Genomic DNA, 22,288 nt, shown 5'->3' on the forward strand with positions numbered 1-22,288 from the left:
TCAAAATTATCTATTTTACATTTTATAACGCTCTCCATATATTCTTTGATCCTAAATTCTTCCCTTGTCCATAAATATGACATTCAAACTATTATATGTTCTCTTAATTTGCTTATGGCATCATCCTTTATGTGTAAATCATGTACCTATTTTGACCTTATATTGATATATAGTGTGAGATGTTGGTGTATATCTAGTTTCTGCCATGCTGTTTTCCAATTTTATCAAGCAGTTTTTTCCAAATAGTTTTTGTTCCAAAAGTATGGATCTTTGGGTTTATCATATACTAGATTACAGTAGTCATTTACTGTAAGGTAACTTGTACCTAATCTATTACATAATCAATGTCAGATTTTTTTTGATAATTATTAATTTTAGATCATAAAGAAGGGAAAGGGACCTGTATGTGCACGAATGTTTGTGGCAGCCCTCTTTGTAGTGGCTAGAAACTGGAAACTGAGTGGATGCCCATCAGTTGGAGAATGGCTGAATAAATTGTGGTATATGAATGTTATGGAATATTATTGTTCTGTAAAAAATGATCAGCAGTATGATTTCAGAAAGGCCCGGTGAGACTTACACAAACTGATGCTGAGTGAAATGAGCAGGACCAGGAGATCATTATATACTTCAACAACAATACTATATGATGACCAGTTCTGATGGACCAGGCCATCCTCAGCATCCGAGATCAACCAAATCATGATTTCCTTCACAAGCTAATTGTACACCAGCTACGCCCAGAGAAAGAACTCTGGGAGATGACTAAAAACCATTACATTGAACTCCCAATCCCTATATTTATGCCCACCTGCATTTTGGATTTCCTTCACAAGCTAATTGTACAATATTTCAGAATCTGATACTTTTTGTACAGCAAAATAACGGTTTGGTCATGTATACTTATTGGATATCTAATTTATATTTTAATATATTTAACATCTACTGGTCACCCTGCCATCTGGGGAAGGGGGTGGGGGGTAAGAGGTGAAAAATTGGAACAAGAGGTTTGGCAATTGTTAATGCTGTAAAGTTACCCATACATATAACCTGTAAATAAAAGGCTATTAAATAAATAAATAAATAGATAGATAGATAGATAGATAAATAATAAATAAAATGTCAAAAATAAAGTAATAATGAATGAAAAAAAATGATAATTATTACTTTGCAATTTGCTCACAGTTTGACATCTGGTACATCTAGACCACTTTATTTCACATTCTGTCATTAATTCATTTGATATCCTTGAGCTTTGGTTCTTCCAGATGCCTGTATCCCAAAGAGATCATAAAATAGGGAAAAAAATCCACATGTGCAAAAATATTTGTAGTAGCCCTTTTTCTAGTGGCAAGGGACTGGAAACTGAGTGGATGTCCATCAGTTGGAGAATGGCTGAATAAGTTATGATATATGCATGTTATGGAACATTATCATTCTATAAGAAAAGATCAGCAGGATTATTTCAGAAAGGCCTGGAGAGGCTTGCATGAACTGATGCTAAATGAAATGAGTAGAACCAAGCGAACATGGTACACAGTGACAACAAGAATATACAATGATCTGATGGATGTGACTCTTTTCTACAATGGTGATGCAAGCTAGTTCCAATAGACTTGTGATGGAGATGGGAGAGAGCCATCTACACCCAGAAAAAGGAATATGAGCACTGAATGTGAATCACTACATAGTATTTTCACCTTCCTTATTGTTGTTTGCTTGCTTTTTGTTTTCTTTCCCATTTTTCCCTTTTGATCTGACTTTCTTGTGCAGCATGACAACTGTGGAAATATGTATAGAATAATTGCACATGTTTAGCATATATTGGATCACTTACTGTCTAAGGGAGGGAGTGAGGGGAAAAAAGGGAGAAAAAATTTAAGCACAAAGTTTTGCAAGGGTGAATGCTGAAAACTATCTTTGCATGTTTTTTGAAAATAAAAACTATTATTTAAAAAAATCTGCTTTCATTTTGTGTATGTTGTGTATATATTTATATATGCATATGTTGTCTCCTCCCTTATAATTAAGTTCCTTCAAGGTGGAAACTATTGCACTTCTGTCTTTATATCATCAATGCTCAGTGCATCGTGGGGCACATATTAAGTTCTTAGTAAATTTTTGTTGATTGATTACTTACAGATGTATACCCTGAGTGCTCCTTTATGAGGTCAGAAGAAAGGAAATAAGCTTATAGCATGTTGAGTAGACCTCACTGGGGACAATTTACAGCAGGGCCATACAGTCTCATAGAATGGACAAAGATGAATACATTACAATCTGTATCACTGGAAGGAACATTCATATTAATGAGGTCATGCATTCATCTGAGTATTTGAACATTTTGAATATTTCACAAATGGTATTCTTTTCTAGTGGCATGATAGATCAAGAGTGAGTCTGGAAGCCAGGAAACGTAGGCTTAAGTCCTGATTCTAACACAGTGTAGGCCCCAAGCATATCATCTTATCTTTCAAGATTCTATGTAACTCTCCAAAATAGGAGTCGCAGAAAAGGGGGCCAATCTACTTTGACAGATGGAATTTCTTCACCTGGTAGTTCCTTTTGACAACAAAATCAAAAGTCTACATCTTAACCCTAACCACTGCAGGAGACAAAAAACTCAATAATGTTTTATTATTAGCATTTTTTAACATATGAAAGAAACTGTGCACATGACATATGCTTATATAAGTCATAGTATATCAAAGAATTGTGCTGGATTTACATATATATACAAATATATAGCTATATATGTGTGCATTTCTCTATAAATATATACATATATATGTGTATATGATTGCATGTAATCCTCATTAAAAATTGAAATGCAAATTGTCTCTGCTTTTATGAAACAATATGCTCCTAGAAATCATGTTCAAAATGTGGCTCAGTTAAGAACTGAATTTTCATGATTGTATTCCAGTGTTCATCTGAGGCAGAAACAGGTGAGCAGATGAAACAGAAGTGTTTATTAAGCATATAAGAATGTGAGAAGCTTTTAAGGTCATTCTTTTTGTGTATATGAAGGGACAGGGGGAATGAGAGAAGAGCAGTGAAGTGTTTGCATTCTTAGATCATAGATCTAGAACCAGAATAAACCCTAGAGAAAGACTTGAACTCAGCACCTTTTCTAGATGAAGAAATACATGAGATCCAGAGACCTACAGTGATTTGTTTAAGATTACATTAATAAATTTGGATTTGTACTCTGATCTTCTGACACCAAGGACAGCTAAACGGTGCCATAATGCCTAGATCCCTGGGCCAAATATTCTCAAGAGTGCTGGATCAGATAGATTCATCTTCCTGAGCTCAAATTTGTTCTTGGGAGCGTAGGATGTTACTGAAAAAATGAAACCTCTGATATCAAATCTATCATAGCATGCTTCCTTTTATGTTGCAATTATGTGAATTTTTTTGGTGCATTACGAATCTAACTCTTCATATATTAGTCCCCACATGGCATCAGAAACCATACAAATAATTACCAATCCAGAATACACAATTTTTTTGGTTGAAAAAAAGTAATTCTTTAAAAAAACAACAACAACAACAAAAATCACCATTTTATTGCTATTATTTTTTTTTTTTACTGAACCCAAACATCTACTAGAAAGAACACTAGAAAGAAAAAAACAAATGTATTTGATAGGTAATTGCTGCCTCTTTATCACAGTGACTACTGTAATTGAGTGTTAGATATTTACCACAATACAATGGATTGACAAAAGAAGAAAACTTCTCAAAGCAGAGAACACCCATACCAATAATCCCTTTGTCATCCCTCCTACATAATGACTCCCTTTGACCTCCATCCTTTCCAGCTATGAAACAAAAATCAAATCAATACTAACATTGACCTTAGAAAGAACGTCAGTCAAATTCCCTATGACTCTATTCATTATTTTTGTGACCTCCCTGGCCATCACTCCTTCTAAATATGCTTTCTTCTCTTAGAACATAAGCTGTTAGAGAAAAAAGGAGTCTCTTTTTGTATTTGCATCACAGTGATTCTCACCTAGTAAACCCTTCATAAATGCTCATTTATTCAATACATTCATTTTCCAGGCGTCTTTGTGTGTCTGTGGCCTTTTAAGTGTGCTAGGTCTAGGCATATGAATATCAAAAAAAAAAAAACCCAGGAACTGAATGAAAATTATTTGGGTCACACATTCAGCTTAAAAGTTGGATATCTGACTACAAATTGATCTTACTTTTCTGTCCTTGGTATGGAGTACTACTAACTGTTTCACAATAGGTTCATGATACTTTCTGATATCTGGTGATTTCCCACAAAAAATTAGAGCCTTATTCTTCTGAATTATAGTATAATTTAAGACTTCTTTAACTTTTCTCTCCCATGACCCCTTTTAACACAAGAAATTGTTGGATCTACGTAAGTATATAAAATAGGTATACAAATAAATCATTTACTGAAAACAAATCACAATTTTGGGACCCCAAATTCAGTTATGAGCCTCTATCTGGGGTTATGATCCACAGCTTAAGGAGTTTTGGTATAACAGCTTCTCCCTTAGAACTTCCTTCTATATGATTTCACATTTATCCACTCTGCAATGTGCAATGTATTCTATTTTCTTGGTAGTACCTACATATAGGCCCTTTTGATTTTACTGACTCTTACATCTGAAAGAAGATCTCTTAGCTTTGGGGCTATTTGTCATTAGCAAAATTTCCTTCATATTTACCTTGGATAGCTTGAAGGCTTATGAGAGATTCAGAAGACTGGTTGACAAAGATGGGAGATTTAGTATCTGGAATTCACTATGACATGCTTCTATTTTGTCCTTTTAACTCCAGCAATATAGGATTTTTTTCATAAACAAAATGGTTTGAAACAAAAAGCATCTTTGAACATTTTTTCATAAACAATTCTCTATGAGAAAAGGGCATCTAGGCTGTGAGTTCACTCATGTGAGGTCCCTAATATGAAAACTACCTCTACCAACAGAGATTGGCAACTCATTTGAAACAAAGAGTCTTAGATACTTTTTCTGGGGGGCATTGAGAAGTTAAGGGATTTAACCATCACATAATACATGTCAAAGACAGGACTTGAGTCCCTGGTCTTCATGACACCATGAAGTGGTCCTTCTCTTTGTGATGTACTTCATCTCATGGACAGCAAATCTTTAAGTAAATAATAAATGTCACATAAGATCAAGTCATCTCTATAATCATTCTAAATAATGATTTTATAATGACAAATTTATCTTCCTCCCAAAATAAAGACCTCCCCATTAGATAGGATGAGATTAAATTTCATCTATGGTACTCCATCATTCTGTTCCAGTTAAACTTTTTATCTGTCTCTCCCCCCAATATACCATATCATTTTTGCTCTCCCATATTGCTCCTCTCCTATGTGGAATGTCTTTACCAAACTTCTTCAAGTTGCCCACAATCACACAGTCAGTAAGTGTCTGAAGTCAGATGTGAATTCAGATAGATGAGTCTCATGGACTCCAGGTTTAGGACTCTATGTACTATGGTGCCACTTAGTTGCCACTGGTTGGTATGTTACATTTTATCAGTCCCTGCAGTCTCAACTATGTGGTTTCTTCATGATTAAAGTCTCAGACACAAGAGGTAAGTGCCACTTAGTTGCCACTGGCTGGAACGTTACACTTTATTAGTCCCTGCAGTCTCAACTATGTTGTCTCTTCATGATTAAAGTCTCAGGCAAAAGAGGTAAGAAGGCAGTGATCAAAGTCACTGTTGTCCTGTCTCTTTTCAGCCTTAGTCTTCTGTGTTAGTGGTCGAAGCAGAGAAATATTTTTGTTCCTGCAGCCTCCAAATATTTGTCAATCAATCTTCTCCCTACTCCTTTGCAGAGAAGTTCAAAAACTCCTGGCTCCAGCAAAACTCTGCTCTTGTTAAGATATTGAATTTTGTCTTTTTAGTTCCAGCAACATAGGAGTTGTTTCATAAACTAAACAATTTGGGGGGGAAAGCAGCTATAAACAGTTTTTTTATAAACAATCTTTATGTGGAGAGTGCATCTAGGCTGGGATTTTATCCATGTGAAGTATCCCTAATATGAAAACTTAGTGTTAAGATATTCCTAGTTTCTTACTGGTCTAGGATAGGGATGCTGTCTCATCACTCAACAATTTTCTCAATTTCAGATTAGGGTTCTAGCACATTTGCCCTACTGACAGGGAAGTCTAAATTCCCTGTTACCCGAATTTTGAGTAGTCCAGGACTTCAACATAGATATATAGATCTGTAAACTATGACACAAAAATAGACACTGAGTGTTGTAGGAATTCTAAGGAGAGAAAGAGTCCTTATGGTTGGAAGATTGAGGAAGGTTTCATGGAGAAAGTGATATTTAAGTTGGGTTTTGAAAAATAGCTAGAATTTCTCCAGATACAAGTCAGGTGTTTTCCATCTTATGTGCATGGGTTTCTTTTTCTATTTCTAGTAATGGTCGTCTTTGTCTTTCTTATTTCACTTCAATTATGTCATATTTCTTTAATGTAAACCCATAGCCACTTAAAAAAATTGTAGCATAATCTAGATCTGTGCATCTATTCAATTTATAATATCTGTGTGCCTATAACTTTATGAGAAGAATATTATGTTCCCAAGTAATTTTTACAAAAGAACCTATTCTGTTCCATTTGTGAATGCTATCTGCCTCTCAGTCATCAAGGAGAATTTTCTGAAAGCATTTTTCTCTAATGTCTGTTTAGATAGATAAACAAATAAATCTGATTCTAGAATCGGATAAAAAGGATGAACTGAATCTAAAAGCTTGATCCAATAACAACTACTAGGAGCTCAGCACTGGTATAAATACTAGGGCGAGAAAAGGATGGAGTCAGGAAGACCTGAGTTCAAATTTGGCCTGAGTTACTTACTAGCTATGCGACCCTGGCAAGTAATTTATCTTGATTTCCTCAATTGTAAAATGAGGATAATAGCACCTAATTCCCAGGATTGTTGTGAAGATCAAATGAGATAAATATTTGTAAAGTGCTTTGTATCATTTGTAATGTAGATCCAGTATCCAGTACTAGAATGGTTTGCCATTTTTCTCTAGCTCATTTTACTGATGAACAACTGAGGCAAATAGGGTTAAATGACTTGCTCAGGATCACACAGCAAGTAGATGTCTGAAGCCAGAATTGAACTTTTAAAGAAGAGTCTTCCTGATTTCAGGCACAGGAATCTAATAACTGTGCCATTTAGCTGCCCAGAAGGCATTTAATAAGTGCTTATTTTATTCCCTTCTGGTTTTTTAAAATCTCTGCCTACAAAAACATAGGCATTTTAATCCTAAATTTCAAAGTCTCTTAAATCTCTGATTATGTCTGTGAATTTGAAAAAGATTTCCTTTTCATTTAATAATCAATTCAACTCAATAAACTTTATTAAGTACCTACTATGTTCCAGACACTGTGGTAGATGCTGGAGATATAAAAGATTTGAAAGACAGCACCTGCCCTCAAGGAGCTTACAATTTAATGGGGTGGGGGAGGGAGAGATAGTCTACATGTAAACAAATCTATCCAAATCATGGATATATGGAATAAAGAGGAAATGGGGCAGCTAGGTGGCACACTGGATAGAGCACCAGCTCTATCTACTCAGAAGCACCTGAGTTCAAGTCTGGCCTTAGACACGTAACATTTTCTAGCTGTGTAACCCTAGACAAGTCATTTAACCCCTATTGCCTCAGGAAAAAATAAATAAATAGGAAATAATTAAAAGAGTGAATTACTTTGTCTTGCAGGTCTATTATTTATTCAGTTTAGTAGGGGAATGGCATGTTTTTATTGTTTTATAAATGTATTTTAGTCTTTGTGATGCATGCTTTTTTCATTTATCTCAGATATTCCCTTATACTGTTTCTGTAACTATCTTAGTCAGATGCTGAGTCCACTAAGGTCTCTGTAGCTAATGCTCTTTTCTTTTTTTTTTTTAATTATAGATTTTTATTTACAAGTTATATGCATGGGTAATTTTACAGCATTGACAATTGCCAAACCTTTTGTTCCAATTTTTCCCCTCCTTTCCCCCCATCCCCTCCCCCAGATGGCAGGTTGACCAATACATGTTAAATATGTTAAAGTATAAATTAAATACAAAATAAGTATACATGTCCAAACAGTTATTTTGCTGTATAAAAAGAATTGGACTCTGAAATAGCGTACAATTAGCTTGTGAAGGAAATAAAAAATGCAGGTGGACAAAAATATAGGTATTGGGAATTCTATGTAATGGTTCTTAGTCATCTCCCAGAGTTCTTTCCCTGGGTGTAGCTGGTTCAATTCATTACTCCTCCATTGGAACTGATTTGGTTCATCTCATAGCTGAAGATGGCCAGGTCCATAAGAATTGATCATTATATAGTACTGTTGTTGAAGTATATAATGATCTCCTGGTCCTGCTCATTTCAATCAGCATCAGTTCATGTAAACCTCTCCAAGCCTTTCTGAAATAATTTTGTTGGTCATTTCTTGCTGGATAATAATATTCCATAGTATTCATATAGCACAATTTATTCAGCCATTCTCCAACTGATGGGCATCCACTCAGTTTCCAGTTTCTGGCCAGACAAAGAGGGCTGCCACAAACATTCTTGTACAAACAGGTCTTTTTCCCTTCTTTAAAATCTCTTTGGGATATAAGCCCAGTAGTAACACTGCTGGATCAAAGGGTATGCATATTTTGATAACTTTTTCAGCATAGTTCCAAATTGCTCTCCAGAATGGCTGGATGCATTCACAATTCCACCAACAATGTATCAGTATCCCTGTTTTCCCACATACCCTCCAACATTCTGCATTATCTTTCCCTGTCATTCTAGCCAATCTGACAGGTGTGTGGTGGTATCTCAGAGTTGTCTTACTTTGCATTTCTCTGATTAATAATGACTTGGAGCATCTTTCCATATGGCTAGAAATAGTTTCAGTTTCTTTTTCTGAGAATTGTCTGTTCATATCCTTTGACCATTTATCAATAGGAGAATGGCTTGATTTCTTATACATTAGAGTCAATTCTCTATATATTTTAGAAATGAGGCCTTTATCAGAACCTTTGATAGTAAAAATGTTTTCCCAATTTATTGCTTCCCATCTAATCTGGTCTGCATTAGTTTTGTTTGTATAAAACTTTTCAATTTGATATAATCAAAATTTTCTATTTTGTGATCAGTAATGATCTCTAGTTCTTTGGTCATAAATTCCTTCCTCTTCCACAGGTCTGAGAGGTAAACTATCTTATGTTCCTCTAATTTATTTATAATCTCATTCTTTATGCCTAGGTCATGAACCCATTTAGACCTTATCTTGGTTTATGGTGTTAAGTGTAGGTCAATGCTTAGTTTCTGCCATACTAATTTCCAATTTTCCCAGCAATTTTTGTCAAACAGTGAGTTCTTATCCCAAAAGCTGGGGTCTTTGGGTTTGTCAAACACTAGAGTATTAAAGTTATTGACTGTTTTGTCCTTTGAACCTAACCTATTCCACTGATCAACTAGTCTATTTCTTAGCCAATACCAAATAGTTTTGGTAACTACTGCTTTATAATATAATTTTAGATCATTAATTCCCTTGAAATTCTTGACCTTTTGTTTCTCCATATGAACTTTGTTGTTATTTTTTCTAGGTCATTAGAATAGTTTTTTGGGAGTCTGATTGGTATAGCACTAAATAAATAGATTAGTTTAGGTAGTATTGTCATCTTTATTATATTTGCTCACCTTATCCAAGAGCATTTAATATTTTTCCAATTGGTTAGATCAGACTTAATTTGTGTGGAAAGTGTTTTGTAGTTTTATTCATAAAGTTTCTGATTTTCCCTTGGCACATAGATTCCTAAGTATTTTATCCCATCAATAATTACTTTAAATGGAATTTCTCTTTGTAACTCTAACTGTTGGATTTTGTTAGTGATATATAGTAATGTTGATGACTTATGTGGGTTTATTTTGTATCCTGAAACTTTGCTAAAGGTGTGGATTATTTCTCATAACTTTTTAGTAGAATCTCTGGGGTTCTCTAAGTATACCATCATATCATCAGTAAAGTGATAATTTGATTTCCTCATTACCTACTCTAATTCCTTTAATCTCTTTCTCAACTCTTATTGCCAAAGCTAGCATTTCTAATACAATACTGAATAGTAATGGTGATAGTGGACAACCTTGTTTCACTCCTAATCTTATTGGGAATGATTTGTCCCCATTATATATGATGTTTACAGTTTTAAATAGATGCTACTGATTATTTTAAAGAAAAGTCAATTTATTCCTATACTCTCAAGTGTTTTTTTAATAGGAATTGATGATGAATTTTATCAAATGCTTTTTCTGCATCTATTGAGATGATTATATGGTTTTTGTTAATTTGGTTATTAATATGGCCAATTATACTGATAGTTTTCCTAATATTGAACCAGTCCTGCATTCCTGGTATAAATCCTACTTGATCATGGTGTATTATCCTGGGGATGATTTTCTGTAATCTTTTTGCTAATATCTTATTTAAGATTTTAGCATCAATATTCATTAGGGAGACTGGTCTATAATTTTCTTTTTTTGTTTTCATCCTACCTGGTTTATGTATCAGTACCATATCTGTGTCATAAAAGAATTTGGTAGGATTCCTTTGTTCCCTATTTTTTCAAATAGTTTATATAGCATTGGGGATAATTATTTTTTAAATGTTTGGTAGAATTCACATGTAAATCCATTTGGTCCTGGGGGAGTTGATTAATAGCTTGTTCTATTTCTTTTTCTGAAATGGGACTATTTAAGCAATTTACTTCCTCCTCTGTTAATCTGGGAAGCCTATATTTTTGGGGGTCATCATCCATTTCACTTAGGTTATCAAATTTATTGGCATTAAGTTGGGCAAAGTAACTCATTATTATTTCTCTAAGTTCCTCTTCATTAGTGGAAAGTTCTCTCTTTTCATTTTTAAGACTACTAATTTGATTTTTCCTTTCTCATTTTTCTAATAAGATTTACCAAAGGCTTATCTATTTTATTGGTTTTTTTTTCATAAAGCCAAGTCTTAGTTATATTTATTAGTTCAATAGTTTTTTTTTTTACTTTCAATATTACTAATTTCTCCTTTTAATTTTAGAATTTCAAGTTTAGTATTTGATTGGGGTTTTTAAATTTGGTCTTTTTCTAGCTTTTTTGAATTGCAAGCCCAATTCATTGATCTTCTTTTTCTCTATTTTATGCAAGTAAGCCTCTAAGGATATAAATTTTCCCCTTATTACTGCTTTGGCTGCATCCCACAAATTTTGGTATGATGTCTCATCATTGTCATTATCTTGAGTGAAATTATTAATTGTGTCTATAATTTGCTGTTTCACCCAATCATTTTTTAAGATGAGATTATTGAGTTTCCAATTACTTTTGGTTTATTTACCCCTAACTTTTTGTTGAATGTAGTTTTTATTGCATCGTGATCTGAAATGAAAGCATTTACTATTTCTGCCTTCCTGCATTTAATTTTGAGGTCTTTATGTCCTAATATATGGTCAATTTTTGTATAGGTTCATGAACTGCTGAGAAGAAAGTATATTCCTTTCTGTTTCCATTTAGTTTTCTCCAAAGATCTATCATATCTAATTTTTCTAATATTCCATTTACCTCTTTAATTTCTTTCTTTTTTGTTTTGTGGTTTGATTTACCTAATTCTGAGAGTGCAAGGTTGAGATCTCCCACTATTACAGTTTTGCTATCTATTTCTTCTTGCTACTTTCTTAACTTCTCCTTTAGGAAGTTAGATGCTATACCACTTGGTGTATATATGTTTAGTATTGATATTGCTTCATTGTCTATGCTACCCTTTAGCAAGATATAGTTTCCTTCCTTATCTCTTTTAATTAGATCAATTTTTGCTTTTCCTTGATCTGAGATAAGGATGGTTATCCCTGCTTTTTTGACTTCACCTGAAGCATAATAGATTATGCTCCAGCCTTTTACCTTTATTTACCCTGTATGTATCTCCCTGTCTTTCCTATAAACAACATATTATAGGGTTCTGACTTTTGATCCAGTCTGCTATCTGCCTCCACTTAATGGGAGAGTTCATTCCATTCAGCTAATGCTCTTTTCAAAGAGCCTGAATTCATTCTGTATTTTTCAGGACTCTAATGTATTTGTTACTCATTAGACCATCTTGATCTTCCTTGGTCTCAGTAGGTTTTGAATTGACTTCTAACTTTGTCTCAGCATTTCTCCATCCTTTTCCTGCTGTGATTACATTTCATTTACACAATATTATGTATGTATGTGTCATCATACCAATACTTAGCTTGAAATATGCAGAATTTAATTAGGTCAGAGATTATACTTTCCAGACAGTCAAAATTTTATTTTGGCTTAGGAGCTCTAAGATGTGATAGAGAAAGGGTCACAGGAGGATTTTTAGAAAAAATTAACAACCTGTATTTATAAATTCCTAAAAATAGAAGAGAGAGACCCACATGTCTGGGACTATTTCACTATCTAGGGTACAACTGGGCCATTCATTCTCATAACTAGATCCAGGTGTGTGTTTATATTGTAAGGGCCTCAGGCAAATTTCCCAGCATGAAGTTGCTGGGTGGGCTATGGGAAAAATCACACCTAGGGCTGACCAGTAGGAGGACAAAGTTATGGTCTGGGGAGAAACAGCTCCTTCTCAAATATCTACTGAATGGGGTGTGGGTGGGTATAAAAGAGCAACTGAACCCCGGTAACTTTATTCCACAGAGACAATTGCTAGGTTACATGTACACATAAAAGTATAGTATGATGAATCAGAAAGCTTTTTGAACTTAGAGTCAGAAGAGACATGGTATGAGAAAAGTGGGGTCCCTCTTAGCATGCTGCGCTAATTTCCTTTGGGGGGCACATTTTCAGGATTATGTTGATGTAGGGACTATGTTGTTTCATATTCCTTATTACCTGAGCCATAAAAAGTACAGCTTGTGGTGAGCTGGATGCACCAGAGGTCAGAATACTTAGTTCTCTGGTAGAAATTTTTTCTGACCCAAAGTTGCTGCCCAGATAAATTCAAAGGTAGAGAATAGACACAATCTTTTGAATTAATAAACTGAATCATTTTAATCTTTAACTGTAATTAATTTTATTATTATTGAATTTCACAGCCCAAAAGCATTTCATTGCGTTCTGATCTCAACTCTGTCTTCCAGTTGTCCTGATCTATATCTGTCCACTGGACTCAGAAGGCTCTGGAGGAGAAAATGAGGCAGGTGACCTTGCACGGTCCTCCCTCACTGAAATCCATCTCATGTGCATGTCATGGCATCTCCTCCCTGATATCATGGTCCTCTTCGAGAATTAAGGTAAATTGGAAGACTTATGTAAACTGATGCTAAGTGAAATGAGCAGAACCAGGAGATCATTGTACATGGCATTAACAAGATTATACAGTGATCAATTCTGATGGAAGTGGCTCTTTCCAACAATGAGATGATTCAGGCCAGTTCCAATAATCTTGTGATGAAGAGAGCCATCTACACCCAGAGAGAGGACTGTGGGAACTGAGTATGGACCACAACACAACATTTTCACTCTTGTTATTGTTTGCTTATATTTTATTTTCTTTCTCATTTTTCCCTTTTTGATCTGATTTTTCTTGTGCAGCAAGATAATTATGTATATATATATATATATATATATATATATATAGTATTTAATGTGTATTTTAACATGTTTAACATATATTTTCCATTTAAGGAAGAGGGTTGGAGGAAGGAAGAGAAAATTTGAAACACAAGGTTTTTCAAGGGTCAATATTGAAAAATTATTCATGCATATGTTTTGAAAATAAAAAGCTTTAATTAAAATAGAGAATTAAAGCCAAACAACAATCTCAACTCTACATCACCAGACTTGGCCCATAATTACCTTGAATTGAAGCCTACTTCTAATGTTTATTAGTTGCATGACTATGAAGAAGTCACCTAAGCTTTCTGAGCCTCAGTTTCATCATTTGTAAAATGGGATTAATAATATCTGAAATACTACTTCACAGGATTGTTGTGAAAAAAACTTTGGAAAACATTAAAGTTCCATATATAATTTTCAGAGGCAAAGGCCATTTAAAACTATATAAATACTGCTGTACTGAGAAAGATCTAATTAGGAAAAAACTTTTGATTCTGATAACCAACAAGTGTTTATTAAGCGTCTACTATGTGACTGATGCCTGTTTATTCTTGGAAACAGATCTCTAAATTTACTCATATTTCCTTACTCAGAGACTCCTGGATGATTTCTCCAGTGCCCTCCAACCAGATCACTTACTTGATCCACCAGATCTCTGACCAGTGTCCTCTAGAAATATTTCAACTCCAGATGCTCAGCACATGAATCAATTTTTTAAAAAGGTTTTTAGAGGATATGCCTAGCAATGAAGTCTCCTCTTTTAACAGTATGGACATTTTAGCCACTTTATTTTGAGCAAAATCTTTATTAAAAACTGAGTTCCCTGATAAAATTAAATGGTAACATAATAAAATTAAAACCAACAAGAAAGTGTGAAATATTAAAGTAGTAAAGTGGTAGAGATGTACAATAAAAAGAAAGGGGGGACTTAAGAATAACCATTGTTTTATCAAATTTATAATTGCTCTGTTCTGAAGAGAAGAGTTACTATCTCATTTGTTAAAAGGTAATTATTACCTAGACTATAGTTCCTCTTTCCATATTTATCAGGTGTTCAATAAATTTAAGCCAAGTTCAAATTCTCTCTACAACACACAATTTTGATGGTTAAAATGAGTATAAATGGCAATTATTTTCTGTTCTGATCAGAAACTTTGAGGGTCTTTCCATTTCACATTGATTTTTTTGTTACAGTAAATTAGGCTATCTTTTATTTCAATTCTTACTAACCATTAGTCATTGAATGGGTATTGCCTCAGACAAATTGAAGCCTGGGAAAGACTTTAATTTAGAAGGCTAAGATGCCACCTTCATCCTGGGCCATTGGCAATCATCTTAACTTTTGTCTTGCAACTGGACTTCAATGACTTGGGAGGAGACAGTAGGCTGATAACTAAGTACAAGTCAAAACATCACCCTCATGTGTCAATCTTCAAGAACCAAGGACAAAAAACAATTCATATACCCTCTCACCTTGCATCTAACCAAACTAATTGGTTACCAATCTTCAAGTCACTCCCCACTCCAACCTTCTTTACAACTTTCAAAGTGATTTCCCAAACTTTGGGTCTGACCCTGTCCATGCACTACTCAGTATAATACAGTGATTGTCTGTGGCGATGATTTATTTGGATTTCTACTCTATTCCAGTCAGTATTAATCAATTTGATAGATATCAAAGTTCTATATATAAGGCTCCAGGACTGTGAGTTGCAGATTTGAAGTTTACTTGTTCAACTATAGGAAGTTAACTAACAGCCCACTACCCTTATTTTTTTCTTGTCATGGTGACCAAGCCCAGCTTGTTACAGATAACAACTACATGGAGTTCCCCAAATATTTTCATACCTCCGGACGAATTGCTTGCCTAATTGGAGCAGATGACCATCTTATGAACGCTTAGTCCACTGTCTGTAATAGCTTGTACTGTTTCCTCCTGGCCAACCTAATGAGAAGCCTGTCCATTTTGTGTGGAGATATTCCTTATCTACTTTTGACCTTGCTGACATATTATTTTGCTTATTTTGGCTCATGTGTGTCACATGTCAATTAATGGAATTATTCTGCATTTGGTATAGCTGTTCCAGAATGACTTATCATTGAGTCCTATAAAAATAGGACCCTGGAAGTATTCTTAAGTACTGCCTTAGTACCAACTTTTGTAAGCTTTTATGTGTTCTAATGTTAAGAGAAATGATTATTTCTCTCTTGCATTAAAACAGAAAGAATGGCTAAGATCTAATCAAACACAGAAAAAGAAATTGTAAGTTTAGGCAAATGGGTGGATTCCTGCTCATTGTGTTTACTCAGACCAGTCTGGGAAAATGTGAATTTTCCCTTTTGTCAGAAAGGTAATATGTAAATAGATAAGTCTCTTTGATTGAGATATGAGTTATCTGGGCAGCTAGCTGGCACTGATCTTGGAGTGGTAGGATCTGAGTTCAAATGTGGCCTCAGATACTTAATACTTACTAGCTGTGGGACCCTGGGCAAGTCATTTAACCCCAATTGCTTTGAACAACAACAACAACAAAAAAGAACCCAAAACAAAAAGATGTGGGTGATCTAAGTCATGTACTTTCAAGATCCTCATAAGAATAATTCCACATCTTATTATAATATTCATTTTCTATTGTTAATAAATTGTTAATTGTTAGTCAATCAGAATTGATTGCCATCCTCAGGAACACCTATCCTTTTAATGGCACATAAGCATTGAGTGGGTTCAGTGAAGGGTCTTTGACATTCTGAAGTGCCACTGACCTTAATTATTAATTTTTATAAGGCTTCTTATTTTCAAAACATATGCATATTTTTGGTGGAGTTGTGAAATGATCCAACCATTCTGGAAAGCAATCTGGAACTGTGCCCAAAGAGCTATAAAATTGTGCATATCCTTTGACCTAGCAGTGCCATTACTGGATCTGTATCCCAAGGAAATCATAAAGAAGGGGGTAAAAGACCCACATGTGCAAAAATGTTTGTAGCAGCTCTTTTTGTGTTAGCAAAGAATTGGAAAATGAGTAGATGCCCAACAATTGGGGAATAGCTAAACAAGCTGTAGTATGTGAAAGAAATGGAATATTATTATTCTATAAAAAAATAATGACAAGCTGACTTTAGAAAGGCCTGAAAACATTTCCATGAACTTATGTTGAGTGAAACAAGCAGAACCAGGAATGCACTGTACATAATAACAGCAAGAATGTATGATGATCAACTATGAAAGACTTGCTTTTTCCAGTGGTACAGTGATCTAAAGTATTCCCAACAGATTTTGGACACAAAATGGCCGTCTGCATCCAGAAAAAGAACTAAGGAGACTGAATATAAATCAACACATGCTATGTTCACTTCTTTTTTCTGTTTTTTTTTTTTTTTATCTCTCCCATGGTTTTTCCTTTGGCTCTGATTTTTCTCTCCCAACATGATTCATAAGGTAATGTGTGTTAAAAACAAATTAATTAATTAAAAAAACACTGGAGAGCAAAAAAAATTAAAAGAAACATATACATAGATAGTTTTCAACATTCACCTTGCAAAACTGTTCCAATTTTTCCTCCTCCTGTTCCTCCATCCCTTCCCCCAGATGGAATGTAATCTAATATATGTTAAACATGTGAAATTCTTCTATACATGTTTCCACAATTATCATACCGCATAAGAAAAATCAGATCAAAAAGGGAAAAAAATGAGAAAGAAAACAAAAAGCAAGCAAACAACAATAAAAGTGAAAATACTATGTTGTGATCCATACTCGGTCTCCACAATCCTCTCTCTGGATGAAGAAGGCTTTCTTCATCACAAGACCATTGGAACTGGCCTGAATCACCTCACTATTGAAAAGAGCCACATCCATTAGAAATGATCATTGTATAATCTTGTTTCTGTGTACAATATTATCTTGGTTCTAGTCAATTCACTTAGCATCAGTTCATATAAGTCTCTCCAGGCTTTTCTGAGATCATCTTGCTGATCACTTCTTATAGAATAATAATATTCCATAACATCCATATTATTCCAACTTATTTAGCCATTCTTCAACTGATGGGCATCCATTCACTTCATTTCCTTGCCACTATAAAAAAAGGGCTGCTACAAATAGTTTTGCACATGTGGGTCCTTTATCCCTTTTTAATGATTTCTTTGGGATACAAGTCCATTAGAAATACACTGCTTAATCAAAGGGTTTCACAGTTTGATAATGCTTTGGCCATAGTGCCAGATTGCTGTCCAGAATTGTTAGATCAGTTCACAACTTCACCAACAATACATTAGTGTCCCACTTTTCCCACATCCCCTCTAATATTTATCGTTACCTTTTCCTGTCATTTTAGCCAATCTGAGAGGTGTATAGTAGTATCTCAGAATTGTCTTAATTTGCATTTCTCTGATCAATAGGGACTTAGAGCTTTTTTTTTATATATATGATTAGAAATGCTATCATTGTATCTAAATCATAAACTTATTTTGATCTTATCTTGGTATAGAGTGTTAGGTGTGGGTTAATGCCTAGTTTCTATCATACTAATTTCCAATTTTTGTCCAGAAGCTAGGATCTTTGGGTTTATTAAACACTAGATTACAGTAGACCCATGAATCCAACTCATTTCACTGATCAGCTACTCTATTTCTTAGCCAGTACCAAATGGTTTTGATAACTGATGCTTTATAACATAGTTTTAGGTCTGGTACAAGTAGATTACCTTCTTTTGAATTTTTTTATTAATTCCTTTGAAATTCTTGATATTGTTCTTCCAGATGAATTTTGTTACTATTTTTTCTAGCTCTGTAAAATAATTTCTTAGGAGTTTGATTGGTATGGCACTGAAAAAATGCCTTAATTTAGGTAGAATTGTCATTTTTATTATATTAACTTGGCCTACAAATGAGCACTTGTCATTATTCCAATTGATTAGATCTGACTTTAAAAAAAAAATCTTACTTTATTTGTGTGGAAAGTGGTTTGTAATTGTATTCATAGCTTCTGACTTTCTGAGAGAGACTCCTAAATATTTTATATTATCCACAGTTTTTTTTTAATAGAATTTCTTCTTGTATCTCTTGCTGCTGGACTTTGTTAATAATATGTAGAAATGCTGATGAGTTATGTGAATTTATTTTGTATCCTGCAACTCTGCTAAAGTTGTGAATTGTTTCTAGTAGCTTTTTAGTTAATTCTCTAGGGTTCTCTAAGTATACCATAATATCATCTGCAAAGAGTGATAATTTAATTTCCTCATTACTTAATCTAATTCCTTTAATTATTTTTTCTTCTGTCACTGCTAAAGCTAATAAAATATAGAATAGTAATTGTGATGGTAGCAACCTTGTTTCACCTCGATCCTATTGGAAATGGTTCTGGGTTAGCCTCATTACATATGAGGCTTGCTTTTGCTTTTAAATAGATGCTACTGATCATTTTAAGGAAAATCCATTTGTTCCTATATTCTCTAATGTTTTTAATAGGAATGGGTGTTGCATTTTGTCAAATGCTTTTCTCTGTTGAGATTGAGATGATCGTATATTTCTGTTAGTTTAATTATTGATATAGTGAGTTATGATAATTGTTTTCCTAATGTTGAATCAACCCTGCACTCCTGGTATAAATCCTACTTAATCATGGTGTATTAATTATCCTGAGGATGACTTGCTTTAATCTCATTGCTAATATATTATTTTAGATTTTTGCATCAATATTAATTAGGGAAATTGGTCTATAATTTTCTTTCTCTTTTTTGACCCTACTTGATTTTATGACACTTGTGTCATAAAAGGAATTTGGTAGAACTCCTTTTTCCTATTTTTCCAAATAAGTTGCATAATACTGAAGTTAATTGCTCTTTAAATGTTTGGTAGAATTCACATGTAAATCCATCTGGCCTTGGAGATTTTTTCTGGCCCTGGAGATGATTAAAAGCTTGTTCAATTTTCTTTTTTCTAAAATGAGACTATTTAAGTAATTTACTTCTTCCTCCATTAATCTGGGATATCTATATTTTTGTAAGTATTCATCCATTTCACTTAGATTACCAGATTTTTTGGTTTTCAATTGAACAAAATAGCTCTAATTTTTATTCTAATTTTCTCTTCATTAGTGGCAATTTGACACTTTCATTTTTGATACTAATAATTTGACTTTCTTCTTTCTTTTTTCTAATCAAATTAACTAAAAATTTACCTAGTGTGTTGATGTTTTCAAGTCTTAGTTTTCTTTATTAGTTCAATAGTTTTCTTACTTTCAATTTTAATAATCTTCCCTTTTATTTTCAGAATTTCAAATTTGATATTTAGCTGGGGATTTTTAATTTGTTCTTCTAGCTTTTTTAGTTGCATACCCAATTCATTGATCTTCTCTTTCTCTATTTTATGCAAGTAAGCATCTAGAGATATAAAACTTCCCCTACCAACTGCTTTGGTTGCATCCTGTAAATTTTGGTATGTTGTGTCATTATTGTCTTCTCTTGGAAGAAATTATGGATTGTGTCTATGATTTGTTGTTTCACCTACTCATTCTTTAGGATAAGATTATTTAGTTTCCAATTAATTTTTGGTCTATTTTTCCTGGTCCTTTATTACATGTAATTTTTATCGCATCATTATCTGAAAAAGATGCATTTATTATTTCTGCCTTTCTGCATTTGATTTTGAGGTTTTATGCCCTAATAAATGATCAATTTTTGTGTAGGTTCCATGTACAGCTGAGAAAAAAGTATATTCCTTTTTTTCCATTCAATTTTCTCCAAAGGTCTATCATGACTAACTTTTCTAAAATTTTAGTTATCTCCTTAAATTCTTTCTCATTTATTTTGTGGTATCTAGTTCTGAGAGAGAGCAAGGTTGAGATCCCCCTCTAGTATAGTTTTGCTATTTAATTCTTCCTGCAGTTCTCTTAACTTCTCTAGAAATTTCGATGCTATCCCACTTGGTACATACATGTTTAGTATTGATATTATTTCATTATCTATAGTACCCTTTAGAAAGATATAGTTTTCCTTGCTTAGTTTTTTTAATTAGATCTAATTTTGCTTTTGCTTGATCTGAAATCAATATTGCTACCCCTGCCTTTTTTTACTTCAACTGAAGCATAATAGATTCTACTCCAGCCTTTTATCTTTACTCTGAATGTATCACTCTATTTTAAATGTGTTTCTTGTAAATGGTATATTGTAGGATTCTGGCTTTTAATCCAATCTGCTATCCACTTCCATTTTGTGGGCAAATTTATCATATTCACATTTACAGTTAAAATTACTAACTGTATTTCCTGCTATCTTATTTTCTCCAAGTTATACTTTACTCTTTCCTTTCCCCCTTTCCTTCCTCCCCAGTGTTACACTTCTGACCCCCATCTCCTTCAAATAGCCTTCCCCTTTTACAGCCCCTCACCCTTTTCTATCCCTTTCCTCTTGTACTTCTGTTCTCCCTTCTATTATCTCCCTCTTTCCTTTTGCCTTTGCCCCTCTACTTTTCTTTAGGGTGAGACAAGTTTCTCTATGAAACTAAATATGTCTAATATTCTCTCTTTGAGCCAAATAAGCCATTGAGATTAAAGTTACCACAATGTTCATTTCTTTCTTTTCTTTCTTTCAATTGCCATAGGTTTTTTTTTTTTTTTTTTTTTTTGGCCTCTTTGTGAAATGTCATTTACTCCATTTTACCTTCACTTTCCTTATGTTCCAGTGCAACCCCTTTTCCAACTCTAGTTTCTTTTTTATAACATCACAAATATAAAGTCAAATTATACCTGACACTCTCTGAGTATACCCCTAACAGAGATACAGTTCTCCAGAATTAAACATATTATCTTCCCATGTAGGGATATAAACTTCTTAACTTTTAAAAGAAACAGTATAAATTCTCCCTCATCAAGAAGGCAAGAAATTTAATCTAGATTATACACATGCAGTCATGAAAAACATATTTCCATATTATTTATGTTGTGAAAGACAACAGAGACCAAAAGCAAACAAGAAAAATAAAATTTAAAAAAGGGGGCAGCTAGGTGGCACAATGGATAGAGCACCAGCCCTGAAGTCAGGAGGATCTGAGTTCAAATCTGGTCTCAGACACTTCCTAACCGTGTGACCCTGGGCAAATCACTTAACCCCAATTGCCTAAACAAAAAAAAAAAGTGTGCTTTCATCTGTATTCAGATTCCATCAGTTTTTTCTCTTGAGGTGGATAGCATTTTTCATTATAAATCCTGGAAAGGATTCTGGAAAGGAGACATTTAAACATACTCCTTTGAAGTATAGATTATCCATTGACCTATACCCTTTGTTAAACTTCAATATTGCAATGTATCTTGTTGATATGACAACACCCTTCATCAGTGTGAACACAATCTGATTAAGTCTTCTCATCAATTACAATTATTGTCAGAGAAATCTTTCACATTAGAAACATACTGATAAAGTATAAAGAGTGCTGGTATTAAGAAGCAGGAGACACCTGGGTTCAAATTCTGTTTTCAACCTTAATTTATTATAAGATTGGGGGGAAATCACTTAACCTCTTCCAGCCTCAGTTTCCCTATTTATAAGATATATCTATTTTCACTATTTTGTTTTAAGGATCAAATAAAATAATGTAAAAATCCTTTGCATAGATCAATTC

This window comes from Sarcophilus harrisii, chromosome 1 (genome assembly GCF_902635505.1).
Source record: "Sarcophilus harrisii chromosome 1, mSarHar1.11, whole genome shotgun sequence".
Classification (NCBI taxonomy): Eukaryota; Metazoa; Chordata; class Mammalia; order Dasyuromorphia; family Dasyuridae; genus Sarcophilus; species Sarcophilus harrisii.